The sequence below is a fragment of the Cajanus cajan genome, chromosome 8, assembly GCF_000230855.2.
Source record: "Cajanus cajan strain Asha chromosome 8, NIPB_CcT2T_4, whole genome shotgun sequence".
Lineage (NCBI taxonomy): Eukaryota > Viridiplantae > Streptophyta > Magnoliopsida > Fabales > Fabaceae > Cajanus > Cajanus cajan.
The window spans coordinates 32,588,038-32,614,962 of NC_138524.1; the positions used below are offsets into that span (position 1 = coordinate 32,588,038).

At 41.1% G+C, this 26,925-nt stretch overlaps 1 long non-coding RNA gene and 1 other non-coding gene across 2 annotated transcripts; both read right to left on the bottom strand.

Moving 5' to 3' along the window:
* Positions 1-10,318: 10,318 nt before the first annotated feature.
* On the bottom strand, positions 10,319-25,707 carry LOC145950694 (uncharacterized). Its single transcript, XR_014428554.1, has 3 exons — positions 24,993-25,707; positions 13,871-13,963; positions 10,319-11,229 (listed from the first exon to the last, which is right to left on the bottom strand). It is a non-coding gene; the product is annotated as an uncharacterized LOC145950694 (long non-coding RNA).
* LOC145950958 (U1 spliceosomal RNA) lies at positions 24,962-25,121 on the bottom strand. The gene has a single exon (XR_014428785.1). It is a non-coding gene; the product is annotated as a U1 spliceosomal RNA (small nuclear RNA).
* Positions 25,708-26,925: the final 1,218 nt, after the last annotated feature.

The following is a 26,925-nucleotide window of genomic DNA, read 5'->3' on the forward strand; positions in this document are numbered from 1 at the left end:
TATAACACATGAGTCCGACCTCGCTCTTTCCGGGTCGGCGACCTGGTATGGTGACTACTAGGAGAAGCACGAAGAGACTTGTCATAAGGGAAGCTCACGCCTAACTGGGATGGCCCATTTCGAATCACAGAAGATTTAGAAAATGGGGCGTATCGACTAGAGGAGCTCAGCGGCAAAGCCATCCCACGAACTTGGAATGCCATGCATCTCAAGTTTTACTTTAGCTGAAAATGTACAAATGGGTTGTGCACTCTTTTCCCGACTCAGTCTTTTGTCCCAAAAAATAGAAAAATGGGTTTTGGCTAAGAGGGTTTTTAACGAGGCATACCCACAATATCAATAAAATGATTCATTCCACCCAACACTTCTCAATTTTACACCGCTTTGGAACAAATTATACCCTATTAAGCTAAGGTCGAATTCGAACCTTGGTGTAAATTACTTTACGCTAAGCCAAGGTCGAGTTCGAACTTCGGTGCAAATTACTCTATGTTAAGCTAAGGTCGAATTCAAACCTTGGTACAAATTACTTTACGCTAAGCCAGGGTTGAGTTCGAACCTTGGTACGAATTACTCTATGTTAAGCTAAGGTCGAATTCGAACATTGATGCAAATTACTCTATGTTAAGCCAAGGTCGAATTCGAACCTTGGTGCGAATTACTTTATGTTAAGCCAAGGTCGAATTCGAACCTCGGCGCGAATTACTTTACGATAAGCCAAGGTCGAATTCAAACCTTGGTGCGAATTACTTTACGATAAGCCAAGGTCGAACTCAAACCTTGGTACAAACTAATTTACGTCAAGCTAGGGTCGAATTTGAACCTTGGTACGAATTACATTATGACAGACCAAGGTCGAATTCGAACCTTGATGTGAATCACATTATGCTAAGCCAAGGTCGAATTCGAACCTTGGAGCGAACTACTTTAACCTAAAACCAAGGTCGAATGCGAACCTTACCAAAACGAGGATCATCAGAAAAGCAAGACAAAAATCGCAAATGAAAAAAGCAAATTATATACATAAACGAGTTCTTCAACACAAAATCCAAGTTCAGAAAGCGAGAAAAATAGAAAAATAAACTAAGTTATTACAAAAACAGCGGCCTAGGCAGTGGTATTCTCACTCGAGCTATCAGGGAGGTCGTCTTCCTTCACAAGCCGCCCAGCTCGCACCTCTTTCTCCACATGCATAGCAGAAAGGTCGACCTTAGGTGCAAGCAACCTTGCCTGACGAGCTGCCTTGACAAAGCCCTTTTTATGCTCCATCAAAATAGCTCGCTCGATCTCGACGAGCCTCCTCTCCAGCCCCGCCTTAGCCGCGGCCACCTTATCAAGGTCCGCCCTCAGAGCTACGACCTCCTCCTCCTTGCCAGCCAGCAGTACCTTATCGCAGAGGCGCCTCTCAGCTGCCTCCGCCAGCTTGGCCTTCAGCGCCAAGACCTCATCCTCCAGCGAGCGCGCTCGGCCTCGAGCAAAGTTAGCGACCTCCTACAGCTCGCCCACTTGGGCAGCATAAACTTCATTAGCCTTCAGAGAAATCTCCAAAGACTTCTGAGTTCTTGCAAGATCCCTCCTTGTGGCTTTCAACTCGGCCTCCAAGGCCTTGTTCTCCTCTTTTAAAGGATGAACTCGGCTCTTGGCACTCTCGAGCTCCCCCTGCAACTTCGACCACTTGCACCTCCAATGGTCGAAGATGATAATCGATCTCTACATGAAGACCTTCGCAGAGTCCAAGCCCTCCACTGCCCCGACCTTCTCAATAATTGCCTTGTCGGCCGAGTGGAGCGAACCTCGCGGGTAGAAGGCCTCAGCAGTCATCCCTGAACTCCACATCGAGTCCACATCAGATGACATGCTCACATGATCCAACCTCGCCAGGGGGCGAGTAACATCGAAGCGTTGTATGATGCACTACCCCTTTGGGGCCCCTAGTAGAGGTAGAGGCGGTACAGCTGCTACAGGGGTCGATGTCGGTGCCCTAGAGCTTGGCCCCTCTCTGCGGGCCTCGGCAGGATTTGAAGAGGGAGCTGCCTGCTCAGCGGTTGAGGCATTCAACCCTGGCGCCTCTGAGCTCGGCTCCACCCGCACCTCTACGGCAACTGGCACAGGCCTTGCCTACAAAAAGCACGAAAATTCTCCAAGTTATTAAACAAGAAAATCACACAATGTGGAAGAAAAACCATAAGAAGAAAAAATACAAACCTGCGCCTCACGAGCGACCTCCTCCACAGTAGCTCGGGATGATCCCTCAGGAGGAGGACTTCCAGTTAGGTCGACTACGTCGGCATCAACAGCCTTCGAAGTCACCTCTTCAGCATCTTGAGGGGCAGAGGTCCCCCCGACCTCCTTCTCTCCCCTCTTTCTTTTTCTTCGGGTTTCAAGAGGAGCAACCTCCATTTCGCCGACCTCGGGAACCTTGATCTCGGCCACATTATAGCGGGCCTTCAGCTCGCGCCATTTGCTTCTCCCCATTATACCTGCAAGCAAAAAAATCCAACATATAAGAAAAAGAAGAAAAAGTTTGAGAGCTCAACAACTAAGGGTGCCGAGGTACTCACTCTCTAAACCTCTCTCCTTGTACGCCGAATTAGCAAGCGCCAGGACGAACTTGCAATCCAAGGGACGAGGGGCACGGTTAAATTAGCAATGGCAGCAATATCCGAGGCCGTCAACTGAAGACTGATTGACCTGTTGAACTTGATCGGATTCTGCTGCCAGTAAAGAGGGAACATCGGCAACCCGTCGAAGTGGAATACTTCATCCTTTAACGGGTCAACCCCTTTGGGCAAAACTCGGAAGAACTCCTGTTTGAAGCCCTTATACGACTTGGAGTAAAGCGAGAATAATCCCCCAGCCTTACTCCCGTTCAACGACACCCACCCCAGGGGAGGGTCACCCAACTTCAGTTGGTAAAAATGGAGAAACACGGGCAATGACAACCCTATCCTCAGGGAAAAGCACAGGACTTGAAAAGCCCTCAAAAAACCCCAACTATTGGGATGCAGCTGGCAAGGAGCCGCGTTGATAAAATTCAAAAAATCACTCGAACTGAGTGAAGGGCAGGCATACACCTAAATCCCTAAAAAAACACTAGTACATGTAGAAAAAGGGGGGATTCGAGGTACCCCTCATATACACACGCTCACCGGGCTGACAAGGCTCGAGCTGCATGAGCTTGGAAATGGATCCTTGGCAGATCCTAAGCGATTTCCACATCGCATTAACCTCAATGAATAATTTGAGGACGCTCTAGAACTCTCCGACGTCCCCTCTGACCCATTCATAGCCAGTAATGACAGGGAAAGAATCCTTAGGGTTATTTCCACCCTTCTTCTTTTCAGTGGCGGCCGCCTCGTCGGCCACCGCCTTGTCGCGCGCCTTGCCTTTACCCTTGGCCGGCGTAGAAGGTGCGACACTACTCTCCCCAGCCATCAAGAAACCAAAAGACTCGAGAAAGGGGATAGACGAGGAAGAAATAAGAAGGGGCCCGGTAGAGAGAAGGAGCAAAGGAGAATGAGACAGAGAAGGCGAAGTACCTGGTACTCCCTTGACAATGACAGAATAATAACGGAGGACGGAGACTCGGTTATCGAAAATGGCGAAGATAGAGAAGGGCAGGAACAAGAAAAATAGGGACAGAGAGTGAGTAGAGAAGAGTGAAGAAGCATCGAGAGCACACCAAAGGAAAAAGAGTAAAGTGAATCCGAGAGGGCGCGAAGGAGAGAGAAAAAAAGGGAGTTTGCAAAATCAAAAACAGCAGTGACACGTGGAGAGAGGGGGGACAAAAATGATGACACATTAATGGGGCCTATTATGACGAAGTGCGCCCATCATTACATAACTGTCACCTCCCATTAACACGCCGCCCACGCGTTTCGGGGAATGAGGTGACGGTTATGACACATGGCATCACGATAAAAAAACGTACGCGAAGAGTCACGACCCTTCACCGAGCTTGGCATTAACTCACCGAGCTTGGCATTAACTCTTAGTTGTTGATAAATTTCATAAGCCTATAAATATGCAATATCATCAAACAAGAAGTGGCTTGGCGAGAAGCAATGAAAGAATAATCACAGGATTTACCCAAGGGCTATTTACTTAAGAAAAAAATAATAGCAAGCCCATGAAACAGAGAGACCAGAGATGAGCACTTATAGTCATATGTACAATATAATATTGTAGTTTTATCTCTGTAAACTAAGGTGTTCAAAATTTTAGTTATGAACAAAACCTTAGTGAGTGTTGTACACCTATGTATGCTCTCCGTGAGAGTAACCCAAACACTCAAACACGAGTCTCTATAAGACTAAGGTAGCAAACCTTAGTGAGTGTAGAAATTCCCAATCCTCTCAGTGAGAGTTATGTAAACACTCAAACCCAACCTACTCAGCTAATGTAGTAAAGCCTAAAGAGGCTCGGGAAAGAATACTTGTAAAGTCCGGAGGGGCTTGTCAAAAAATAATCACTGCTAGCTAGAAGTGGCTGATAAGAAAATACTAGCATTGGTGAGAGAAGTCGACGGGCCAGGAATGGTTGAGAATACTTGGAGAACCAAAAGTGGTTTAAGAATACTAGGGTTGGTGAGTGAAGCCGACAGGCCAGAAGTGGTCGAGAATACTTGGACCAGAAGTGGTGTAAGAATACTAGCGCTGGTGAGTGAAGCTGGCGAGGCAGGAGTGGTCGAGAATACTCGGGCCAGGAGTGGTCGAGAATACTCAGGCCAGGAGTGGTCGAGAATACTCAAGTCCAGGAGTGGACGACAATACTCATTGTGCTTAATTTCATATATATATATAGTGGAACCCTTCTATTGAAGGAGACTAGACGTAGCTCAGATGAGCGAACCAGTATAAATTGATTGTTCCCTTCATTTACTTAGACGCAAATATTCATTACTGATTAAACCTTTGTGAAAAATTTCGTTCCAAGTTTATTTATTCATAAAACTATTATTAAACGAAGACTATAAGTCAGCTTGATAAACTTGTTACACTGGAAGTTTCATCGACTTCTTATACTTAAACGAAACTATCTTAAAAAGGGAAAATACAAGCAATCTTAATCATTACTACTATATTTTTCTACAGCAGAGGATACATTTTTCAGACGTAATAATACTCTATTAAGCAAATCTTCATAACCGTCTAATATTCAAAAGTGCACTGGACGAAGAAAGCTACTATAGCGAAAATGTTTTTTTTAAATACCTTTGTTCACACACACACATATTCAACCCCCCTTCTATGTGATTTTCCGCTAACTTCACTATACAATCCCCATTGGATAACTGCCTAGACAAAGGTGAAATAGTCAAAACCAGGGGCATCAGAAGTATCCCCTCTTCACATCAGAAGTATCACATCTTCACATCAACATTCCCGCCTAGCAATAAGCCAACAACAAAGCTTACGAAGGCATCATCAATTATTCTCTCTAATTCCCTAGTAGAGAAATAACATAGCATAATTATGATCACCCCACCGAAAGGATGATCTCCCGCCCATCAACATAGGGGCACTTTTGACAAGCTATCTATGTCTTCAAAAGACAATCCTTACCTAAGTTAAAAGGAAATCAGGTTAAGGAAACCTTTCAAGGCCTGAAAAGGCATGGCAATACTCACCAACCTGGAAAGGCTACGAAGAATACTCAATTCCCCATAATTAGTTGGCAAGGAATTGCTAATACCTGTCCAATCTGAGGAGGCTGTGATGGAAGGTGGCTTAGTTCCATGCACGCCCTTGATCTTGGTTCAACAAGGGAGACTCCAAAAGATGATGAAAAATGGAGGAGATGGTGGCGGAAGCACAAAGGTGAAGGTGAAGATGGTTTGCTCAAGGTTGTCTCATCCAAGTGTGGGATGAAACCTATTTAGGGTTTTGCTTTTATGGTGGAGATGGGAGGAGGTTAGCCAAAGGCAACCTAGTGCTAAGGAAAAGGGTTGTGTTTAGATTAGGGAAAAGGTCACGCTCAAATGGTGTATGGGAGGTGTTTGGTGGGGTGATGCTCCTTTTGGCTAGCTCACTTCACTAAGGTGGGGAAGGCCAACCAAGGAAGGCCTAACTCAACTCACTCACGGTGGTTTTAGGAGGAGGAGAAGGGGAGGAGGCCGTGGAGTACCTTTAAGACTTAGGAGAATGACAATGAGGCAAAATGCACACTCAATATCATTAATATCCAAAGTATTTACAAGTGGTGGGGTGTTGGGTATTTATAGGAGGGGAGGCATCTAGGGTTGCATTTGGAGTAGGCAAATGCATTCCAAATGAAATGCAAATGAACCCTAGATGCAACTTGGTGGCCAAGGATGGAATCTATGGGTTTAGATTGGCTATATCTAGGTGCATGTTAAGACCATGCAACATTTGCCCTCCACTTGGGCCTAAGCCTTTCTAACACCAAAAATAGGTCCAAGGTCACCAAAAAAATGTGTCACCTCCTAATGTTAAACCCTAGCCCAAAATTAAAACCCTAATTAACTAAAGCACCCCATAATACAAGGGTAAAATAGGAAATACAAAGAAAATAAATCCTATGACTAAAATACCCCAAAATACAAGGGTAAAAATGGAAAACAAAGACAAATGTCATAAAAACCTAGCTAAGGCCCAAAAGTGGGCTTATTCCTCTTTATGGTTTTTCATCACTAACCCATTCCTCTTGCCTCCTTCAATATGTCACCCCTTGGTCTTCTTGGTCTTAGTCCAGCTTGAGGAGGCTTTGCTCAAAAAATACCTTCGGTTGGTGAGGAACTACTAATACCTGTCCAACCTAAGGAAGTTGTGCTTAGAAAATACCTTTGGTTGGCATGGAACCGCTAATTCTCGTCCAGCTTGAGGAGGTTGTACTTAGAAAAATACCATTAGTCAACATGGAACCATCGATCCCCATCCAACCTAGGGAGGGAGGTTGAGCTCAAGAATACTCTCGATCAACATGAAACCACCAATCTTCATTCAGCTTGGAGAGGCTGATTCAACAACACTCAAGAAACCTGGAAAGGTCAGCACAACATACTCACTGAGCTTGGAGATGCTCGAAAAAGATGAACTCACCAACACCTCTCAACAAGTTTGGAGAAGCTCGATAAAGATGAACTCATTCACTCAACTGTAAGACATTAGTAGATCTTGTCGAGTATCAACACCGGTATTAGCTTGGAGAGGTCGCAAAGAATACTCTTTCCCCAATGATCCCCATGGAGATGGGAAGCTAAATACCCAAACAAAACGTCTACGTATTTACTTGCCTTTGGAAAATGCAATCGTATTGTCTTGCTATCAAAAGGCCAAATAAAGAGGGGTAGTTGTAGACACCAGGTGATGGAGGACCATCCATGGACATTACAAGAAAAACACAAAATTTTGACAGACATAATCCATCAGAAATTTTTAACGAATATATCTGTCGGTATTGTTTAAAAATCTTTTTGTGATTTTGACAAATAAATGCGTCAAAAAGTTTCTTTTTAATTTTAATAAATTTATTAATTCCACACCCCTCATATTTGACCTCTCAAGGGCTCTATTTCACGACACTTTACTTTTCAGCATTTTTTGTCCTTACTTGCACACTTTTTGGAAAACTTCCCAAAAGGTCACTCATCCCTAAATTACTCCAAGTTAAGCACGCTTAACTATAAAATTCTAATGAGATAAGCTACTGAAAAGTATATGCATCTTGTTAATATAGGTAGTGTAGAAAAAACTAACGGTAGATTTCAAAAAATTATTCTTCTATGCAACTTCATACCCATGTTCTAAATACTCCCAAACTAGATGGATGAAATAACAGATCAAAAGAACATGGCCTTTGACACAGAAGAAAATTTCTATCTTTAAATTCAAAAGATAAAGCAGATCAATCTACAAATGTTGAAATTGGAAAATTGGTTCCTGGGGGTTAAGTCAAAACCCTAAGTTTACAACCCTTTTTGTGATGTTATGCATAAATAAAGGTGAAATGAAACACAAATTGAAGAAAAGGAAAAATTGAGGTTTGTCAGACGAATTAGAAACTGGGGAAAGATCAAAATGGGGTGAAAGGAAAATGTGAAGAATTGAAGAGAGAAGAATGTTATTACCTTATTATATGCAGTCACGGAATGGTAATTTGTGGGTTGCAAATTGCCGAATTTGAAATGAGTGGGTCATGCCGACCGTTGTCTAGTTATTCATTTCTTTGTTTAATTAAATAGTATAACAAAATACTAAAATATTGCCTCTTTATGAATTAGACTTTTTTTTAAATATATATGTTTTATTTACTTAAATAACCTAGACTTGTTTTTATTTATCTAAATAACTCACTTTCGAGCCAACGTGAGAAATCGATTACTGAGTAACCAATTTCTCAATGAACTTTGAAAAAAAATTTCAAAATCCCATTGAGAAATCGATTACCTAGTAACCAATTTCTCATGGGTCAATTTTTTTTTTTTGCATTTTCTGATTTTTAAATTTTTAAAAAGTTTTAATTTATTTTAATTTTCAGAATTTAGAAATGATTTTTCATAATTAAATTATATATTTTTATTTTGAAATAATTAATATTATATTTTATATAAAATTTAAAAATTATGTATAATATTTTTAAATTTATGTTAAAAATAAAGATAATGTTAAAACTTATTTATTTTATTAAAAAAAATTATTTACAAAATAGAGATAATTTAATTTAAAATTCACAAATAAAATATAAAGAATAATATATTTACACGCGTTAGGAATCTAATGTTTTGGTCATGAGTGTCATTGATGTAGAGTGTCATTGATATAGAGTGTCATTGATTTAGAAAGTCATTGATTTAGAGTGTATTGATTTACGCGCGTCAAGAATCTAATGTTTTAGTCATGAGTGTCACTGAGTCATAGTGTCATTGATGCAGAGTGTCATTGATTCAAAATGTTATTGATGTAGAGTGTCATTGATTTACGCGCATTAGGAATCTAATACTTTGGTCATGAGTGTCATTAATGCATGCGCGTCAGGAATCCAATACCTTTAGTGATGAGTGTCATTGATTGAACCCTATCTCCACCTTCTATTTAAATGAGATCATTCTTGGGTTCAAATGTAGAGTGCAATTGAGCCAAGTATTCTTGTTTTCAAATCCAGATATATAAACTCTTTGTCTACAACAATGTCTTCTTCTTCTTTCCGTGTGTTGGTCTTCTTCAATGGTGAAATCACTCAAACAAACGAAGGGGATACTTTTGTATCCTCTAACCAAATATTTTTCTCAATTAATCCACGTATCACACTTGATGCGTTAAAAGCCAAGATCCAAAGAAGACTTAACTTACCATAACCATATTCAGTTGATCAACTTTACTTCTAATATCCATAAGTGGTAAGTGGAGGAATGCTTAATTTCTGAGCTATCAAGCTTATCGGCGATGAAGACATTCATGGTATGATTCAAATGGTTTGTAGTCATAAAATTCTTACTTCTGCTCAACTATATGCGGATCTCACACCAATAAATAACAATCTTCCACCTTCCTATGAAAACCAACCTTCTTCATATGAAAACCAACCTTCTACCTATGAAAACCAACCTTTTTATTATCAAAACCAACTTATTGACACATGCATAATGTTGATTTACAAACAGATTTCGCCGACCAAGAGTATAGCCATGCACTTGACCATGTTGACGTCGAGTATGCTTCTAACACCCTATTTTAATGCATGAATTTCGATATAAAGGAGGAAGTCCAACATGTTTTAAACGCGCACCATATAAAGACAGGTTTGTATTACAGGGTGGAGAAATTTTCACCAACATTAATTGTTGCATGATGTGTTAACGCTGGATGCGATTGGAGGTGCAGAGCGGCTTTCATTAACAAAAGCCAAAAATGGGAGGTTTGTAAGCTATCAGGTGAACATTCTTGTTCATCCCTTATTATCACACAAGATCATGTCAACCTTGGCTATGTATATATTAGCCAAAGTATTCTTGCATTAGTGGAGAATGGTCTATCAATTTCAATTCCAACAATAATATCACACATCAAAAGTGTTGAAAGGTACACAATCTCATACCGCAAAGCATGTATGGCAAAGCAAAAGGCAATTGAAGACTTATATGACATTTAGGAATAATCTTACCATGATTTACTCAAGTTTCTCAATGCCATGACAATATTTCTTAATGGATTTGTTGTTGAAAAGTAAACAAGGCCACTATACAACCAACAAGGTAAGATGGTTCATGATTGTGTTCAATTTCATTGAGTATGTTGGACATTTAAACCTTGTATCCATGGGTTCAAATACTACAAGCCCATTGATCGAGGCCGTACCCAGTCAAATAAAAATAGTTAAATGTAATACTAGGAAGCTTTCCTAGGTCATCTCCCAAGGACCATTTGTCTTTGTCAAAGGTTCAAACACGAAGGGGGGAGTTTTGTTCAGAATCAACGTTAAAACACAATAAAATGCAAAGTAGCACAGCAAGCAAAACCGATTGGCTCCTTGTTAAGATTGTAACTCTCTTATCCCTGGTTCTCAAAGGATTTCTTTGTTCACAACTTAATCCTTGTTCCATCCGAGTTAACCAACTAAGCGAAGATTAACTCAAGATTTCCCTACACGAATTAAGCAAACGTATACAACATTAAACCTCCCCACAAGATTAAGCAAAATGTGGCCTTATATATGCAGCAACCCAGATTCATTAAGCATGAATAGGTGCTGAAAGCGTTTCAATGCAGAGGTTCAATGAAGAAGAAGCAAGCGTAACAAAAATGCATATACGAATAAGACCTCAAATGGAGATTACAATCTGCTCAAGGAGCCAACCCCAAAGGTTTTAGCCTTCCATTAAAATGAAAATGCAAATACAACAAGGTAGAAGAGAAGAAAATGAAATGTCTATCTTCATTCAAATGTAAAATATGCAGTTTAGATGCAACCAGGAAGAAGTGGAAGAAAAACATAAATGAAGAAGCAAAACGTAAAAATACAGGGAAGCAGCTCTCAAAACGTGGTCACATCAGATGGTGGTTGCATGGTCCCTACTCTAGGCCCTAAAAACCCTAGAAAAGTCAAAATGGGCCCCAATCCAAGTTTGACCCGAATTTACAATGAAATAAACGAAAAATAAAATAAAATAAAATGCTGATATGGTGTTGATGTGGTGAAGTGGTGCTGAGTGGCATTTATCTCTTGAAGTCCAAAAATAATATCCAAGCCCAAAAATGCTCCACAATTAACCTGAAAATAATTGATAAACAAAAATTAGACCAAGTGAATCAGAATTAATTAAAATTCAAATTACTGGCCCAATGATGTCTAAACAGTAAAATTGTACAATTAATAAGCGGTTAAGTTCAAATCAACAATTAAAATAAGTACAGAAAGATAAATAAATAAATAAGGGAAAATAATGACTCATCACCCATTGTTCAAGTTGATGGCACATTCTTGTATGAAAAATACAAAGGAACTCTCCTCGTGGTTGTGGCTCAAGACGATAACAACAAAATCTTTCCAATTACCTTTGCAATTGTTGAGGGTGAAACAGTAAATGCATAGTTTTTCTTTCTACATTACGTCAAAAGACATGTTTGCCCTCAAGATGACCTTTGCTTAATTTCTGACAGGCATGAGTCCATAAAAAATGCCTACACTAGACAAGGTAGTGGTTGGACATCGGAGAATTCAGTGCATGTGTTTTGTATTTGCCATATTGCCCAAAATTTCATGAGACATTTCAAGAATGCAAAAAGAACAAAATTAATCATCAACATGGGTATGTAATTTTTTTTATTTCAAACTTATCATTAATTATTTTTATTTGTTTGACCATATTTCAACAATACTAAATTGTTCATTTTTTGCTCATCTATTTTCACAGCTTATGGGATGACTAAGCTAAGATTCAATTACTACTACAACACATTAAGGAGCGAACTAGAAATCGAAGGTGTAATTGAATAGCTCAACACTATACCAAAAGAACAATGAACTTTTGCATGGGACGGTGGCCGACAATGGGAACACATGACTACCAACTTAGCAGAGGCAACAAATTCCATTCTTAGAAAAAATAAGAAATTTGCCAATTTCTACAATTATCATGTCGACTTATAAGAGATGTAATGCCTTATTTATCCAAAGTGGAAAGGAAGTCAATGTTAAACTTAGGGTTGTCCAAGTTTATACGGAAATAATCAATAAGGCCACGAGAGATGCAGAATCGATTAGCCATCATGTCCTCGAATTTGATCGTCGTAGTACATGTTTTTTATTGTAAGAGACCATTAACCCAAGGGAAACGCGACCGACTGGAAATTTCATGGTTAGACTACATGACAAGTGGTGTAATTGTGGGAAATTCCAGAAGCTACACATGTCATGCTCCCATGTTGCTATTGCATGTAAGCATATTCACAACAATTACAAATCTTACATAGATCAGATATACATATTAGAGTATGTTTCAAATGTGTATAGCGAATTATTAGGTGAACTGCCCAACAAATCTTATTGGCCAGATGTGAAGAACCACAAATCATACCAAATCCGGAAAAGATTAAAAATAAAAAACATCGTCCAAAGTCATCCAAAATACGCACTGAAATGGATAAGGTTGAACCAAGACAACCAAAAAGATGTTCTCTATGTAGGAATGTAGGTCACTCCATGAAAAAATATCCTTACAATCAAGGAAATTTAAGTCAACAAGCTTAAATTGACAATTTTTAATGACCTACATTTAAATTTTGGTTGTTATGCGTCTTTCAAAAATATCATGTTCTATAATTTTAATTTTTTCAATAATTTTGTACATTTTTTTTACCATTTCTAATATTTAATAAAATAATGTTGTGAGCTTACCCTAACATTTCCCTTGTGGTTGGGACTGCAATGACCATACCTTGGTATGTGAGCAAATCAGGATTAGATGCTCTGCTGGACTGGGTGAGCTTCTTTTTGGTTGGGACTCAGGAGGAGGGCTGACGTTGTATTTAGTTGATTGGTAGCTTTTGACTACCTAGTTGTTGTATAGAGTATTATTCCCTACTTTCCGTTATATATATTATGGGACCTTTTAGTTGTGTATTCTCATTTTATATATAATTGTTTAGTAGTGATATTTTATTTTATACTTGTATCTGGACGCTATAGATAGTGTGAGACCTGACGGGTCATTACAAAATATATATTAAAAAGATCAAAAGAAAAAGGAAAAAATCATCTTCAATTTTAGACTATAACTAATTCAGAAATCAATCAATTTATAAAAATGAATTATATATAATTAATACTAATGACTAACAAATTTTTCACATATTATATTAAAAAAAATATAGAAAAATTAAAGAAGAAGAAGAAGGAGTTGAACTTTTGAACCAAAAAGTGACATGAGATGAGAAAGTGTATTATAGGTGAAATTAATAGTAATTATTTGATTTGTATTTTTATTTTCAATTGATCTAAATTTCTTTCTTTCTTCTTCCATATGAGGATTTGTTTTTCTATATATTAAAAGAGTATTAAATTTATGTTGCAAGAGTTAGAAGTATGTGTGACATTTAATTATGTATAAAATTTGATTGTTATCGTTAATTTTAATGGTTTTTAAATAAAAGAAAATGAATGAATTTATTATTTGATGGCTATGTAAATTCCAATAAATAAAATAAAATTAACAAAAACAATTAGATAAAACTGAAATATATTAAGATCATCAACAAAATGAAAAGAATAGTGATGAAATGAAAGTAAATCTATGTGCATTGACTAGTATATATAAAGCAGTAAATATTTTCCTCCAAAACTTCCCTCCACCATATTTATATATACAAGTTTTAAAAAATAAAAATAAAATTTTATTGTTTATATAATGTACCTGTCTGAAGGGCACACTAAGTCTTCTAGTAGTCCAAAGGCCGAACGAGACTCCTGACCCAGTAATCCGATACGCTGAGGAGGGGGTTGGTACCTGCAAAAGGCACTCCAACGCTCAAGTCAGGACAAGCTCGAATCTCTAGGGTAATTAATGAACAGTGACGTTACCTTTTGTCCTGAGCTATTTATACTGTCATTTATGGGCCCCGGACCCCATGGGCCTCGCAGCATACTTACCGTATTATGTAATACACCCTAATCAACTAATTAACCCCTAATTACTTGATTAAAGGTAACAAGTGACGATAGGCCGATCCAGGTGGCCGATTGGCATTCGGCTGCCTGGTTCTGCCATTCAATGGCCGACAGGGTGGTGGCCGACCTCCCTACCCGTACACTGCCCCCCAGCCTTGAAGAAAGATGGAGCTTTCTTTAAGGGTAAAATGGAGATAGTGGCTCTGGTAAGGTGAACGGTTGCACATTTGTAACCGTTGGATCGTGTGAATTGAACGGTTACACAAATTCAAAAGTTGCATTTTCCCGCCCATTTGATGAGCCTGTAAATAGGTGAGTGGTAGGGCCATTCGCACGTATTGCTCTCAACCGAATTGGGGTAGCCGAAGATCTCCGAAGCCGATCTGACTAGGAATTATTCTGCAAAGAAATTGGTAAGCTTTTATAATCATGGTTGATACTTCTACGAGTCTTCGGCCGACAGCTCTTGGTCATCGTCATCCGAGGGGACATCGTCCAGCGAGTCAAGTCATCGAAGTACCATTCGGCTGCCGATTGATGCCGATGGACCGAATGAGGGCGCTTCTTCTTCGGGGGAAACCTCTACTAGCGGGAGTGAAGAGGTTCAGGAAAAGACGAAGCGTGTCTCGAATCGGCAACGATACGGTCCCTCTGATGTGCCCGGTTACGAGTGGGTCAATGGGGAGGTAACTTCCTACTACTCACGTTACCGAGACATAACTATGATCACAAACCTGCTGGACTATACAAAATGCTTAAATTTTGACGCTAAGGAGGAGCCGTATCCGATTGGAGTTCGGTCTTGCCGAAATAACGCCTTCTCGAACCCAGACATTGTTTGTTTAGATCAAAGTGGCACAAAGATGGAGTCATTTTATAAGTACGTCTGCCTCGTTCGGGACCTAAAGGTAAAGCTGCCGTTTGATGAGTTTACCATGGGGGTGCTGAAGGTGTTGAACGTTGCTCCTACTCAATTGCATCCGAATAGCTGGGCGCAATTGCAAGGTTTTAAGCACTTGTGCAAGTGTATCCACATCAAGCCTTCTCCACTCCTTTTTCTATATTTTTACTCTTCCCGACCTACTATACTGGAGAAGTGGCTCTCCTTGAGCCGAGTGGGTGATCGGCTACTGTTGGACAGTTTTACCTCGTCATATAAGAATTTTAAGGCGGGATTTTTCCGAGTGACTATCAGGCCGAATGGAAGGCTCTTCTTCTTTGGGGAGGATGATAAAAGTCTACTCCCGCTGTACTGGACTCGTGCCCCTCGGCCTTACGACGTGGTGCCGAAGAAGATGCTGACGGACGAAGAGCGGAATGACCTGAAGTTATTACTTCGTCTTCCTTGGCGCTTACCGACTAGGTCTTTAATTAACTTGGTTGAATCTTCACGTTGGTGGAATGACCTGATAGGTATGTTATCTGTCCTATTTCGACTGTCAATTAAATTCCTATTGATGTTTACCTAACCCTTTTTGCAGGAATCATGGTTACCAGCGGCGCCGATGAGCTGAATATTCGCAACTTGCTTGCTGCTCGGGCGAAGCAAGTGAGACAAGCCGGGGGTGTAGGCACTTTGGAAGTTGCACGCACCCCCCGACCAGATAATGATGACCGAGCGCCTCCTTCTCCCGAACGCAAAAAAATGAAGGGAAAAAAGGGAAAGGAGACCAGTCGAGAACGTCCTAAAAGGAAAGGCGCTGAGGAAAATCCAGAACGCGCTAAGAAGGCCAAGTCAGTGCCCGAGGCATCACCCAATCGGACTGTGATTGTGGTGCCACCTCAGCTAATGTCTCGTGCCTTTCTTGGTGACGATGTGTCGGCCGAGACGATGATTCGGCCTGACATTGTGTCTCCTTTCGGGCAGGAGTTCTTGGCTAGCCTGGATGCAAGAGCCAAGTGGAGACTCTACTGCGAGGTGCAAACTCGCTCATTGGCCTTAGCCTATCACCTAGCAATGGAACCCATCGGCGAGGTGGTGCATCTGAAACAAAGTTTAGAGGAGGCCGAGAGGACTGCCGCCAAAGCTATCGCGGTGAATGAAGAAGTGACAGCCAAAAAATCGGGAGCTGTCGGTCGAATTGGATGCTGTTCGGCGAGACAATGATACTCTTCGCCTGAACCTTCAAAAAGCAACTAATAAGGAGCGACGCCGACTGGAGGAGGCTCATGCCGAGTACAACCGCCTAAAGGAGCAGGCGAAAGAGAAGATTGTTGCTCAACATGAAGCCGGGTTTAAACACGTTGTTCGGCAAGCCAAGCACTTCAGCCAATTTGAAGAGGTCTTCGAGTTTGATATGACCCAAGATTTTTACCAAGGGTCATTGATTTCTTTTGCTGATATGCCTGAAGGGGCAAATCCCGATGGGGAAGAGCCAGAGGATGCCCCCCAGGCAGAAGATGTCGAAACCTCTTCCGAGGAAAACACCATGGATGAGGGAAACCTGGAACCTGAGAATGAGGTCGAAGGAAATCCCGAATCTGTCATTCAAGCCGATGCAGCCCGAACTCCGGAAGAGTAGTTTAGTGCTTGATAGGTCTTATGTAACTTTTAACTTTTGTTTGAACAAGTGTAGACCGGGGGCCGATAGAGCCTCCTTTTTTAGAATGTAATGATATTGTCTCGTTTTGACTTGTGTCTTTAATACGTCTTCTTCATTCGAAGTACTTGTCAAATTTGCACGTAAGACTCAAGTAATAAGTAGCCGAATCGGTATTATTGTTTGTAAAAATCAAAAGAAACACTTGTATTCTGGAGCAAGACCGAGTAGAGTCCCTCGGAATTGCCTTGTCTTGCTAGCAAAACCGAGTAGAGGTTACGCGGAATTGCTTGTCTTGCTAACAAAACCGAGTGGAGTCACTCGGAATTGCCTTGCTTTTTGAGCAAGACCGAGTGGAGGTCACTCGGATTTGCCTTGATTTACTGGCAAGACCGAGTGGAGGTCAATCGGTCTTGTCTTGCCTTGATTTGCTGGCAAAACCGAGTAGAGGTCAATCGGATTTACTTGTCTTGCTAGCAAAACCGAGTGGAGTCACTCGGAATTGCCTTGCTTTTTGAGCAAGACCGAGTGGAGGTCACTCGGACTGCCTTGATTTGGTGGCAAGACCGAGTGGAGGTCAATCGGTCTTGCCTTGATTTGCTGGCAAAACTGAGTTGAGGTCACTCGGAATTGCTTGTCTTGCTAGCAAAACCGAGTGGAGTCACTCGGAATTGCCTTGCTTTTTGAGTAAGACCGAGTGGAGGTCACTCGGACTTGCCTTGATTTGGTGGCAAGACCGAGTGGAGGTCAATCGGTCTTGCCTTGATTTGCTGGCAAAACCGAGTAGAGGTCACTCGGAATTGCCTTGCTTTTTGAGCAAGACCGAGTGGAGGTCACTCGGACTTGCCTTGATTTACTGGCAAGACCGAGTGGAGGTCAATCGGTCTTGCCTTGATTTGCTGGCAAAATCGAGTAGAGGTCACTCGGAATTGCCTTGTCTTGCTAGCAATTCCGATTGGAGGTTACTCGGGATTGGATTGTCTTGCTAGCACAACCGAGTGGAGGTCACTCGGGATTAGATTGATTCTTGGGAAAAACCGAGTGGAGGTCTCTCGGAAATACGCTACTTAAGAGCAAAACCGAGGGAGTCATTCGGAATTATGTTGCTTCTTGAGCAAGACCGAGTGGAATCACTCGGAATTGCGTGATTTTCCGAGGCACATCCTTGGCCGAGTTGATCAACTCGGGAGGGAAGCCTTTTACGTGATTTTCCGAGGCACATCCTTGGCCGAGTTGATTAACTCGGGAAGGAAGCCTTTTACGCGATTTTGAGGCACATCCTTGGCCGAGTTGATCAACTCGGGAGGGAAGCCTTTTACGTGATTTTCCGAGGCACATCCTTGGCCGAGTTGATCAACTCGGGAGGGAAGCCTTTTGCGTGATTTTCTGAGGCACATCCTTTGCCGAGTTGATTAACTCGGGAGGGAAGCCTTTTACATGATTTTGAGGCACATCCTTGGCCGAGTTGATTAACTCGAGAGGGAAGCCTTTTACGTAATTTTCCGAGGCACATCCTTGGCCGAGTTGATTAACTCGGGAGGGAAGCCTTTTGCGTAATATTCCGAGGCACATCCTTTGCCGAGTTGATTAACTCGGGAGGGAAGCCTTTTGCGTAATTTTCCGAGGCACATCCTTGACCGAGTTGATTAACTCGGGAGGGAAGCCTTTTGCGTGATTTTCCGAGGCACATCCTTGGCCGAGTTGATTAACTCGGGAGGGAAGCCTTTTGCGTGATTTTCCGAGAGGGCAACAACAAACAATGAGATGAAGTGTACTTTATTGATATGTGTCTCGTTAAAAACCTTGTCGGCCAAAACCCCTTTTCACTTTTTTACAAGGGGAGAAAAGACCGATCAAGGAAAAGAGTGCAACTTGGAATTACATTATGATCAGATTACAACGATTAGTTGTAGTATGTCTTCAAGTGAGATGAATTCCATGTTCTGGGGATGATCTTGCCAGAAAGCTCTTCAAGTTTGTAGGCACCGTGATCAAGGCTATGTCGGATCCGAAACGGGCCATCCCAATTTGCTACCAACTTGCCTTCCCGTGGATTACGTCTTGCCGGTCCCAGAACTCTCCAGACTAAGTCTCCTTCCTTGAAGCTTCTCTTGGTGAGATTGGAATTGAATCTACGAGCCATTCGTTGCTTGCAAGCTTCGGCTATGATCTGAGCTTTGGTTCGTACTTCGTCAATCATATCGACTTCGGCTCGGAGCGATGCTTCATTTGTTGTCTCATCAAAATGTTGCCGCCGAAAGGAAGGTTCCCCAACTTCAACAGGGATCATGGCATCGGTGCCATATGTTAGCCTAAAAGGTGTTTCTTGAGTTGTGGACTGAGGCGTGCACCGATAAGCCCACAGGACTTCTAACAATTCTTCGGCCCAAGCTCCCTTAGCGTCTCCCAATCGCTTCTTTAATTCAGTAAGTATCACCTTATTAGCTGCTTCGGCTTGTCCAATGGACTGCGGATGTTCGACCGATGTAAATCTATGTTGAATGCCGAGATCTTGGATAAATTGATTGAGTTTCTGGTCGGTGAATTGCAAACCATTGTCGGTTATGAGAGCATGTGGAATGCCGAAACGAGTAATGATGTTCTTCCACAAGAACTTATGAACATTAGTGGCTGTGATCCTGGCGAGTGGTTCGGCCTCGACCCATTTCGTGAAATAATCCACAGCGACCAATAAAAACTTGCATTGGCCTTTAGCTATCGGGAATGGTCCGAGTATATCCATTCCCCATATTGCAAACGGCCATGGCGAGCTTATACTGTGTAGTTCTTCAGCCGAGGCATGGATAAGATTGCCATGTTTTTGGCATGAAAGACAACGCTTGACGAACTGCATGCAATCGCTTTTGAGAGTTGGCCAGTAAAAACCTGCTCTAAGCACTTTCATAGCTAGCGTCCTCCCTCCCGAATGAGATCCACATATGCCCTCGTGAACTTCTCTCAAGACATAATCCGCATGTGCCGTATCGATGCATTTCAAAAGAGGCACCGAGAAACCTCTGCGATACAACTGTCCCCTAACAACCGAATACCTGGTCGCTTGAGTTCGGAGTTTTTTGGCAGCCGCATGGTCAGATGGTTCCTTGCCAAGCTCCAGGTAGTCTATTATTTCTGTTGTCCAGGTGTGTGTAGGCTCTTCGATCGTCATACATTCGATCGGTGTTACACTTGGAGTAGCAAGATTAAGGTGAAGTGTGGTTCGTAGCTGTCCGGGTTTCCGATTACTACTTGCTAACCGAGCTAACTGATCGGCCCTCTCGTTATTTTCTCTCGGCGTGTGTTTCACTTGGACATCCTCAAAAGTGCTGTGCATTCTGTGAAACAAGTGATAATATTTCAGCAGGCCTGAATCTTTCACCTGGAAATTGTCATTCACTTGTTCTGACACAACTTTCGAGTCGGTCCAACATATCAATCGTGTAGCCCTGATTTCTTGTGCGAGTCTCAATCCTGCCAATAGTGCCTCGTATTCGGCCTGGTTGTTTGATGCTTTAAACGCGAATCTTAAAGACTGTTCAAGGGTCACTCCTGTCGGTCCCTCAAGAATTATACCTGCGCCACTGCCTTGCTTGTTTGACGAGCCATCCACGTGCATGGTCCACACGTCATTCTCGAAACGACCTTTCGGTTGCAATTCATTAACAAAATCAGCCAAGTATTGAGACTTGACCGGACCTCGTGGCTCAAAGCTGATATCAAACTCTGATAGCTCAATAGACCACGCCATCATCCGTCCTGCTAGTTCTAGCTTTCGCAACACCTTGGCTATCGGGCAATCAGTTCAGATAATGACACGATGGCTCTGAAAATATTGCCTGAGGCGCCGAGCGGTATGAATGAGCCCAAGTGCCATCTTCTCCAGAAGCTGATACCTAGTCTCGGCCTCCTGTAACATTCGGCTGACGAAGTAGATAGGTTGTTGCTCCTCCTTTTCCTGAATCAGAACGGCGCTGATTGCGTCGTTTGATACGCACAAATAAACCACCATTGGTATCGCGGGATCGGGCTTGGAAAGAATGGGTGGCGAGCCGAGGCGCTCCTTCAAAGTCTTGAAAGCCTCCTCACAATTCTCAGACCATTCGAACTTCTTGATCTTCTTCAACAATCCTACAATGGGTTTGGCTACTTCGGCCAAACAGGGGATGAATCTTGATAGCGTAGTAAGGCGTCCTGCTAACTTCTGGACTTCCTTAAGGTTCTTGGGACTTACCATGTTGACGATTGCCATGCATTTATCAGGGTTGGCTTCTATGCCCCTTGCCGACAACATATATAAACCCGAGGAATTTTCCACTTGATACCCCAAACACGCACTTTTTAGGGTTCAAACGCATGTCATACCGGCGCAATTGTTGGAATACTTCAGCAAGATCAACTACATGGCGAGCAATGTCGTGGGATTTAACAACCATGTCGTCAACATACACCTCCATGCTTCGACCGATTTGGTGCCGGAAGACTTTATTCATCAATCTCTGATAAGTTGCACCTGCATTTTTTAACCCGAAGGGCATGACCTGATAGCAATAATTGGTCGAATCAGTTATGAAAGCTGTTTTTTCTTCGTCGCGGGGATGCATGGGGATTTGATTGTACCCCGAATAAGCATCGAGAAAGGTGAGGATTTTGTGGCCAGAGGCACCGTCAACTAACCGATCTATGTTCGGGAGTGGGTAAGCATCCTTGGGACATGCTTTATTGAGATTAGTGTAATCAGTACACATTCTCCATTTTTCGTTTGGCTTTTTCACCATTACCACATTTGCTAGCCAAGTGGTGTAGTGAACTTCCCGAATGAATCCCGCTGCTAGCAACTTGGTCACCTCTGCTTCCACTGCTTGCTTCCGTTCGGTTCCCATTTTCCTTTTATGTTGGGCAACCGGTCTCGCTTCGGCACAAATTGATAATTTATGACACATGATATTGGGGTCTATGCCGGGCATGTCAGAAGGTGTCCATGCAAAAAGGTCTTTGTTTTTCATTATTGCCCGGCACAAGATAGAACAGTCTTCTTTAGATGTGTCGGCACCGATGTATGTGACTTGAGCTGAATTCGAGCCGATCTGTAGCTCTCTTTTTGACTCTACCGGCTCTACACGTTCCTCATCATTCATTCTTGGGTCAAGATCCCAAACTGGTTCTTCAACTGATGCCGAAGAGTTGACAACATGAACCCTTTTGGAATTTGATTTTCTTTCTATTGGAGCTACTTGCAAGCTAGCAAAATAACATTCCCGAGCAGCTTTTTGGTCGGCGTGGATGGTGATGATTTTCCCCTTGTTAGATGGGAACTTCATTGCTAGGTGCGGAGTTGACACAACAGCGCCTAGCATATTCAACGATGGTCGTCCCAAGAGAATGTTGTAAGATGTATGAGCGTCTACCACGATGTATTTTATCTGAATCTCCCTGCTTTCCTGTTCGTCAAAACAAAAACGAGTGAAAAGCTTAATATACCCTTTGGTGTTCACCCTCTCCCCTGCAAAACCGACCAAAGGATCGTCATATGGGACCAATTCTCTTTCGGAAATACCCAATTGTTTAAAGGTATTCCAATACAAAATAACTGCCGAACTGCCTTGATCTACCAGCGTTTTCTTTACTATACAGTTGTGAATTTCCACGCTAATCACCATTGGATCATCGTGCTCAGGATCGATGCCTTGAAAATCAGCGTCAGTGAAAGTTATTGTTGGTAATCGTCGGGGAGGTTGCCTATCCACATTATTGACCGAACGAATAACTCTAAGGTGTCTCTTTCGGGCAGAAGATGTCGAGCCGCCACCCGCAAATCCACCTGCGATTGTGTTTATGACCCTCCGACATGAAGGTGCCGAATCATCTTTCTTTTCTTGCGACCTACTTCGCTCGCGCCGAGGTCTATCAGACCGATCCTGCGCATGCCGATCATTGTGTCGATACTGGGACGATGAGCGGGGACGATATGAAGCTGGCCGATCCACAAAATTGTGCAACTTTCCTTGCTTGACCAAATCTTCAATTTTATCTTTTAAGGCGGCACACTCTTCAGTTAAGTGTCCGCGATTTCGGTGATACCTGCAGGTTTTGCTGGTATCGGCGCGTGGCGGAGTGGAAGCTCTCTTTGGAACCGCCAACACTTCTGCTGCCAAAGCTTGCTCCAGTATCGCGGCCCGGCTTGCATTAAGAGGGGTGTAATTGGAGTATTTGGGACCTCGCACAGGTCGGTCCCGAAGAGCTATTTATTTGCCTCGCCCCCTGTATATCTGTTCGATTGGCTTCTCGGGCCTGGCCGACTGGTCAGCCCGGGCCTGATTTCGAAATTCGGCCAACTCCTCCATTTGCATATATTTATCTGCTCTCCTGCGCAGATCATTCATATCTGAAGGAGGCTTCTTGCATAGGCTATTGACGAATGGCTCTGGTTTTAAAGCCGTCGTCAGGTGATGAAGTGCTACCGCCGGGTTAAGATCTCTGATTTCCAAGGCTGCCTTGTTGAACCGATCCATGAAAGTTCGAAGCGATTCTTTCTTATCTTGCCGAAGGCTAACCAACGACAAAGATGTCAAGCTATGGGGACGGCTTGTTGCAAACTGAACTGTGAATTGAGATGACAGAGTATTGAATGAGTCGATCGAGTTAGGGGGTAGCCGAGTGAACCAGCTCAACGCCCTACCCTTGAGGGATGTGGGAAAATGCGACACAATGCAGCATCATCCGTAGTACTCAGGGTTACCTGCGTAAGAAAAACATCAAGATGTTCATCAGGATCAGTGGTACCATCATATTTATCAATGGGTAAAGATTTCCAATTGTCCAAAAGAGAGAGCTGCATTATGGAGGGGGTGAAAGGGTGTCGGTGTGAGCCGATAGTTGTCAAATCTGCGGGCCGACCGACAGTGGGTAAGGCCGAAGGGTGCTTTTCAGGTGCTACTGCCGAGGCACGAGGGACCGATGTATGGATCATATGGGACTGGTGCGACCCTAGAGTTTGCGTATTGGTGACCTGAGTAGGTTTCCATGAGGTGTCTTGATTCCTTAGTGCCTCATTCTCAGCTTTCAAGGCCGAAAGCTCCCTAGCATCTTTTTCTCGTTGTTGTTTCATAGCCTCCATCTCTTGTTTCAATAGACGGACGGTTTCAGAAAGGTTGGTTTCATCCACTCGACATGTTCTTCTTCGTGTTGCTGATCTACCGTGTTCGTCCTCCTTGTTATCGCCATTGTCTTGCTCGATTAATCTCTAAGATCGTCTCGGTTCGGCCCCACGGTGGGCGCCAAATGTACCTGTCTGAAGGGCACACTAAGTCTTCTAGTAGTCCGAAGGCCGAACGAGACTCCCGACCCAGTAATCCGATACGCTGAGGAGGGGGTTGGTACCTGCAAAAGGCACTCCAACGCTCAAGTCAGGACAAGCTCGAATCTCTAGGGTAATTAATGAACAGTGACGTTACCTTTTATCCTTAGCTATTTATACTGTCATTTATGGGCCCCGGACCCCATGGGCCTCGCAGCATACTTACCGTATTAGGTAATACACCCTAATCAACTAATTAAACCCCAATTACTTGATTAAAGGTAACAAGTGACGATAGACCGATCCAGGTGGCCGATTGGCATTCGGCTGCCTGGTTCTGCCATTCAATGGCCGACAGGGTGGTGGCCGACCTCCCTACCCGTACATATAATTATATAATAGAATAACCTATTAATATTAAAAACTGTAACGATATCATAAAATACTAATCATGTTAATTTTAAATTTTGTAATTTTAAAATAAAAGTAATAACAAAATTTACATAAAAATAATTATGATTATATTTTAAAAAATAAATAATGAATATTAACAGAGAAAATAATACATTAATTAAATGAAAAATTAAATGATGTTTCCTACTCAGTAAAGGCTAATATCCCTACTTCTGCTACAACTTACAAATACATGAAGAAGAAAAAAGTCAACTTATACAATTATTGACTCAAATAAAAATTGAATTATGACATCATTTCCTTCAATCATAACTATTAATCAAACCGATCTTTAAACTATACCATATTTAAAAATTAAATACAAGATCATTTAAATTTAAAATTAATATTAAAATAAATATAAAAATTGAATTATGACATCATCTCCTTCGATAATAACTAACATAGTATATAACCAAACCAATGTTTAAACTATACCATATTTAAAATTAAATACAAGATCATTTAAATGCAAAACTAATATTAAAATAAATTTTAAAACAATATGAGAGCATTCAAATTAATATTTAAAAAAATATTGAAAACTAAAATTGAAGGGGCTGCGCGAACGCAAGCCCCACTACCACAAATTATGATGTAGGCTCTCCTACTTGAGGAGACCTTAGACCTGCACCCCTCCAAAGTGCAATGGAGGTCACAAACCTAGGCCATGGACCTTCTTGATCATCCATTGACCCCATCCAGGTAAGTATGTTTCAATGTTGCTAGATGCTAGTTATTTAATGTATCAAAGACTATATGCATGTGTAATTCCCAACGGTGTGGGACTAAGTAGACAAGTTTGGTCAAATTATTAAGTTTCTGGTATTTTTCCCTTTAGATTATCCAAGTTCAGCCAGTGTTAATAGTACATGAGAATAGAAATTAGAAATGCACCTATTAATAAGCAAGGATTCTTTTCAAGTGAGGAGAATAAGGGAAGGGCATATTACTTTATAAATCTCTTGTAATCAGAGGGGAAATGGTTTCAATGATGAACAAAAAATATAATCAGAAGATCCATATTTACTTTTTTTTTTTTTAAAAAAAATTTCTTGTAACAGTTAATAACATTTTCTACCCTTAAAGTAAACTAATCCCAACAAGCTAATTGTCCCTCCTAGTCCTGGAACTCTTATCACATAGTATTTAGTACTGTTGTAAGAAGTCCAACATATCACTCACAATGATACATATTAAAACACCAAATTCAAGTTTTGAAAAAGATTTAAAAACTAATAACTTTCAAGAAGTTTAGGTTACAGAGATGCAAGAAATAAAAGATATTAGGCAAAAAAAAAAAAAAAAAAAAAACTGCTCTGAAATATATAACAATATAATAGGAAAGAAAATTATAGACAGGGAAGAATAAAGATTAACGAATTTTGGAAACAATACTTTTAGCCATCATATACATTTATCATTAAGATGAATGCATTAGTCACTACCAAGATGGCATGCAACACTGCAACTAAGAACCATATGGTGCAGTATTAAATTGTTGTGCCTAGTGCAAAAGTTAACTAACACTTGAAGCAAAAATTCTGAAACTGAAAATAAGAAAACTAAGGTAACAATGGTAGTTTAGTTGACATAGTATATTCATTACAGTCTCAGCATGAACAATTTATCAACTGATTTTTCTTACAATTGATACTGGAATCTATTCCCATGGTTAATGACTTGATATAGCTCTAATCAACTCCATGGTCCAGAAGTGGAGTGGATTTGCAGAAGACAAATTTTCATCTTATACTCCAAAAACAATTTTTTTTTACACGCAAAAAAGATATTGAATTGAAAAATAAGACATTGAATTGAAGCACAAGATGTGTTAGCAAACCAAAAACAAATTGAAGATCAAAAAAATACCTTTTCAATGGCTTTGACATTGTCCTATAAGAAATAGTGACAGAAAAACATGATGCAGTACTGAAATTGTAACTAAAGATTAAGAATCAATTTATTAAAGCAAAACTAAAGTGGTATTAAAGAGATTATGAATTAATTTAACTTCATATCACCACTAATCAAACTTTTGGAGATTATTTAGATTCATTATGAGTCTTAGTTTTTAATTCCCCATGGCAAAGGCTATATCAGATTTAATATGTTCTAAATTTATTGTAGCCTGGTTGACATTAACCTGGATGATAATCAAATAATATATCCTTTTTACATCTAGTAATTACTGCATTAATTAACATTCACCCTTTCTAAAATTGTGAATATTCTTTCTAGACAATTATCTCATTTTCATCTATATGGAAAGACGAAAACAATGTGAAACTGGAATATGGAGAGAAAAGTAAATAAACATTACTTTTCAGGACTTTATAGCTAAATTAGAGAAGGATTATATTAATTAAAAATTTATAATTTATAAGTAATTAATAATTATTTTATAATTTTGGCCAGCGTCATTGCCAGTAATGGTGCAGTTTATAGCTAAATTAGAGAACGATTAAATTAATTAATAATGTATAATTTATAACTAATAATTATTTTATTATTTTG